The 5,614-nt window shown below is 41.8% G+C and overlaps 1 long non-coding RNA gene across 1 annotated transcript in view; it reads left to right on the forward strand.

Annotated features, from left to right (window-relative positions):
• LOC112551835 overlaps nt 1-5,279 on the forward strand; it is a 20,077-nt gene extending 14,798 nt beyond the window's left edge. The window contains exons 2-3 of the long non-coding RNA XR_003096141.1: nt 3,503-3,642; nt 4,409-5,279. This is a non-coding gene — a long non-coding RNA (uncharacterized LOC112551835). The remainder of the gene's footprint in view (nt 1-3,502; nt 3,643-4,408) is intronic.
• Nucleotides 5,280-5,614: the final 335 nt, after the last annotated feature.

A 5,614-nucleotide genomic window follows, 5' to 3' on the forward strand; every position in this document is an offset into this window, starting at 1 on the left:
CGTGTGCTGTGGGTGGGGGGGGGGGGGGGGAAAAGCCACAGGGCAGACTTCAGGCAGAAGCAGCAAAAAAGGCCTGGCAGTGGCAAGGGGGAGGCAGCCATACCTACTGCCAGGTCCCACATTTTTCCCACACGCAGCAGCAGCTTCTGCCTGGCCACCACTGCCGCTCATTGTGGGCAGGTCTAGGGTGAGTGCTGCAGGGACCAGGACCCCCTGCACGGGACAGACTGGGGCTGGGGCAGTGCGCTTAGCCTGGGGCTTGGGTCCTGCCAGGAAGAACTAAAGGACATGCCGCAGGCCAGACAAAGTCCCTCTGTGGGCTGAATCTGCCATATTTTTCCCACCCCTGCTCTCGAATACCTTTATAGTTTGTTCCATTTATTGTACAGTAATGGTGGGAACACAGGGAGTTTGTGTGGACTAGCTAGTATAGTGCAAATCCACACCTCAGCTTATATTACAGTAGCCTCCCTATGTAAAGCAGCCCTTCAATGAAGGGGATGAAAGTTTGTCACAAAAAATATCGAAGGCAGGGTAGTATTTACCATCCTGCCCCAGGGGAAGTAGCCGGGCCCCCTGACAGACGTTCAGTTAAAGGTGCAATGGGATGTGATCCACGATCCCAGCAATTGCGCCTACTGCCCTGCCACATATGATTGGGATCCGATCCCCAATCCCACAACTATGCCCTATTGCTGATGCCAAGGAGAGCCCGAAATTTGAGCCTTGAAGGGCTGTTGTGCACCCCTGTGGCTGGGCTCACCAGTCAGGGTCTGTATGCTCCCAGCTACGGGAGCACACATGAGCCCTTTGAGACTCTCAGGGCACTTCCAGGCCTGGGAATGCCACACATTCATGTATGGCCCGATGGGAACCAGCCACAACGTTATTGCACAAAATATGCATAATAATGTTGTGGCTTTTCCCCTGTTCTATCGCACCATTCATTGCATGAATGTGTAGCTGCTACTTGAGACACAATTAAATGATTAATCATGCCTTAAGTGTAACATCTGCCAGGAGCCCAAGGAGAAGCAGGGATGATGGGAAACCTTGTACCCTCGAGCTCCCTGCCTGCCGGAAATTCATAGCCAGTTTAAGCTACCCCTGCTATTTTGATGCTACACAGACCATATCCCACTGCAAGCCAAGTCAGGCATTTTCTTTGTGTTACGAACTGCTAAGTTTTCCAGGGAATCTCAGTCAAGGATATGATCAAATGTATGAGACAAAATGGACTATCCAAATCTCTCCCGAGTCTGTATGCCACAAGGTACTGTCAGTTCCAGAACCACTTACTGCTCTCAATTAACTACCGATAGATAGATGTAAACTGGGACTCATTGACTTTAATGAAGTTAAAACAGTGCGCACCAGCTGAAGAGCTGCCCTTGGATGTATTTTTGACATCCTGCCATATCATTTCCCTACCCTGGTTCTGAGAAATGCTGCTCTCAGCTTCCCATTTACCTTTTATTTCCAGCATCGGGAGATAAAACTAAGGGTGAAATCTTGGTCATACTCCTCTGGCAGTAGGAGTCTTGCCAGAGATATCAGTGAAATGAGAAGGGGCTCGAATCATCAAGCCCTTTGCTGACAACACTTACCTTTATTTATTTGCTTACCGTACACCTTTCCCCCAAATATTGGCCATTGAAAGTGGGGGTGCACATCCTAAATAAGGAAACTGATCTGAACAGTTTGGTTAAAAAGGAATTATTTTCTCCTTCACTCTGCCTTCCCAAAGGAGGTGGATGTCTTTTTGGGGTGACGGAGAGTGGGGTGTATGAGATTTGCAAAAATACGGCATTTATTTTCCATATGTTACCTAATCACCACAGATTCCGCACAAGCCAGAAGGTACTGTCAGTTCCAGAACCGCTTACTGCTGTCAATTAACCACCGATAGATACATGTAAACTGGGACTCATTGACTTTAATGAAGTTAAAACAGTGTGCACCAGCTGAAGAGCTGCCCTTGGATGTATTTTTGACATCCTGCCATATCATTTCCCTACCCTGGTTCTGAGAAATGCTGCTCTCAGCTTCCCATTTACCTTTTATTTCCAGCATCGGGAGATAAAACTAAGGGTGAAATCTTGGTCATACTCCTCTGGCAGTAGGAGTCTTGCCAGAGATATCAGTGAAATGAGAAGGGGCTCGAATCATCAAGCCCTTTGCTGACAACACTTATCTTTATTTATTTGCTTACCGTACACCTTTCCCCCAAATATTGGCCATTGAAAGTGGGGGTGCACATCCTAAATAAGGAAGCTGATCTGAACAGTTTGGTTAAAAAGGAATTATTTTCTCCTTCGCTCTGCCTTCCCAAAGGAGGTGGATGTCTTTTTGGGGTGACGGAGAGTGGGGTGTATGAGATTTGCAAAAATACGGCATTTATTTTCCATATATTACCTAATCACCACAGCATACGTTATTATAGTAATCTAAATGCTATGTTACACGAGCAAGGTTGCTACAGTTAAGATCACCTGGCACTAGCATTATTGCCATGTATTGCTAGTATATGATGTTCACTAATTTACTGTAATTATGGAAATCAAAAAAATTACTTAGAAATGAAACAAATGCAGAGAGTTTAGGTACAACTCTGTTGTTAAGACCTTTTTTTTAAACGGCAGTAATTAAAGTGAATGGCAGGTATGTCTAATTCTAGTTTCATTTCCACCAGTGTAAAGTCAGAGACACTCCAATGGGGTAAGTATAATTACCTCAGATAAATACTGCTGTAAGGGAAGTCAGAATCTAGTGCTGAGTGATGTTTTCTAGACTTCTCGCTTGCATTTTTAATATCCATAGCACACATTAGGATGCAGATCCGTTTAATGAAAAGAGAGGCTCTAGTCTCTTGGGTAAGCTAAAGAAGTTAAAAAATATATAATCAGAGTGCGGAGTGAAGAGTGCATTTCTATCCTTGTTAAACCACAAAACTGCTCTTTCACAGAGAATTAAGAATAAGAGATGGTGAAATGGTAAAAGAAATGGATAAAATAAGAGCACAGTGCACACTGAAGCACCGATCAAAAAGGCAATATTGTAGGGAGAAGGTAAAACGATGCAAACAGTGCTGATGCCCCAGACAGTGCAAAGCACCGCAGAGTAACTGTATAGGTTGGTCGTCCTGCTGTGTTTTGGGGGGAAGCTTTAATAGATTTGACAAACCTTCCTGAGTGGATCACATTTGTAAAGTCTGTTTATTAAGGATTTGCCCCTAAGGCAAGGAGCTAACCTTTTACCATCTATTTTCTATGCAGTATTTCAGTACAGGTTTTGTTGGAGTGGATGTGATTTCCTTTTTTGAAGATACAATCTAATTGGACTCCACTGTATAGTTAAAAGCTGAATACTGGGTGTGTCTAGATTTGCAATCTTTAATATGCTTACAGGGGGTAAATGGACCTGCCGTTTTACTAACAGCAGACAAATATTTGAATCCCCTTTGTTTTACTAATCTGTAAAATGTGGCTTTATTTCATTTTAGCTTATCTTCAGTCTAACCAGGCCATGGGCTGGGGAGAGAAAGCTATTGAACTGCGCTCTGTGGAAACAGGAAATCTGGAAGGCGTATTTATGCACAAGAAAGCACAGAAGCTAAAATTTCTGTGTGAAAGAAATGACAAGGTACAGATATGGTTAATAGTTGAATAAGAAAAACAAGATTCACCTATTTATTTTTTTTCTTTAACATGTTATTAATGGTGGATTTTTCTTACTTTGGCATAACTGCTCAATCAAAAGCAACCATAGGTGCTGATCCCACAAACTGCCTTTTATAGACAGAATCCCACATCTGAAGCCAGACAGGTCGTAGCCCTGTATTTTACCTGCTTTCTACTGCAAGTGAAAAGTCAGCGTTAACCAGCTTTGAAGCTCTCGTCTGAGAATAGTTACCATACTCTGATAATGCCTAGTTTGAAAATTGCCTCTTAAATGCAAGCACAAGAAGGTGAATTTCGAGCAACCTTTTGAGGAAAGTACCAAACAGTGATATTAGAGGTGGTGCAGGTATTTCCTCATTTGTGTGTGACTAAATTAGTGCGGATACACGGTAACTATCTCTACAGGTGCGATGTTGCTTGATTGTTTCAGAATTGATGTATTCAGAATATTGTATCCAGAAACTGTTTAGTAAATTGTTTGATAATGTGCTCTGATATCCTTTCTAGTAGAAAATGTATACACCATAACATATTACCAGGATATATCCTTGTAAGCACTTACAATTAATTTTGCTTAAAAAAAAAATGAACCTCAAAGAATTATAATTGAATAGGTTTTTATCTAGAATAGTATTCTGATCTGTCTTTGTCCTGAAGCTGTCAAATATATTTAAAAATCTTCTCATAAATGTAAACTGACAGTGGTCTATCCCTTTTTCCTTTTCAAGGTGTTCTTTGCGTCTGTACAATCAGGAGGCTGCAGTCAAATTTACTTTATGACACTTGGTCAAAACATACTATTCAACTGGTAAATCATCTCAGAACGAAGGATGCTTTGAAGTTCCCAGCAGATAGAAGCAGTGTCAAAAGTTTGGAGGTTATGCACACATATTTGCACTTTTTACTTACAAGAATCTCATTGTTATTAACTTTCAACATTCATATTCCTTCAGTCAGGAAGAAATTCCATTTTCCTGTCAAATTATTGCAAAAGTGTTTCTTTCCATCTACGAAAAACATGGTGCAAACCAAGACTGAATTCACAATGTAGCAAATAGCAACTGTAATGAAAAATGTAGTGAATATAACAGGCTCCTGCACTCTGACAAGTGTACATGTTTTGCACAGATATTGTAATTTTATTATTTTGAACTGAAATCTTTCTCTTTGGACGCAATATCTGCAGTATCAAATATCTGTATTGAGTTGTGAGTTAGAATCTACTTGATTTTGAATTGTTTCTAGCTTGCTTGACTTTCTTTTAACCAAATTATTACTGTCCGAGTCTCACTAGTGAGCTAGCAACTATTCACAAAGGAGCTTAGCGCACACTTGGGCATTCAGGGATAGATGCATGCCCTGGGTGTGGATGTGCTTTGCTGCAGAGCTTTGTAGAATCAGCTACTGGATACATAGGCATCAGCCCAGGAGCAGATTTTACAAAATGCATAGGGCTGACTCTGTTAATCTCTCAAGACAGGATGCCTTAGTCCTTAGACACAGTTACTGTAGAATGTATTTGTAAAGAGAATTTAAATAGCAGTTTATCAGAACCAATAAACACAGGGCATCATGGACATTTATAGACGTGCTCCAGGAGTTGGGAGCGTGCTCTGATTAGATCAGCTTCAAGAGCCTCTCTAATTAAAGCACCCAGAGCATCACATGTATCAGGGACCCCGTACTGAAAAATGGCAGCGGGGACGCTTTAACTAAATCTCATTGAACAAGCTTTAGTTAAAGGGCCCCTGCTGCCATTTTTCAGTGCGGGGATACTGATACACATCATGCTGGAGTCTACTGGAGTACAGTTATTACCATGCTCCAACAGACTCAATTAATCAAATTGCTCCAACGTGCAGTAATTACAGCATGTCGAAGGAGCCTCGCTGCACTTGTATAGGTGCCTATTAGGCCTCTGACTGTTACTTATA

The sequence above is a fragment of the Alligator sinensis genome, unplaced genomic scaffold (assembly GCF_000455745.1).
Source record: "Alligator sinensis unplaced genomic scaffold, ASM45574v1 scaffold1388_1, whole genome shotgun sequence".
Lineage (NCBI taxonomy): Eukaryota > Metazoa > Chordata > Crocodylia > Alligatoridae > Alligator > Alligator sinensis.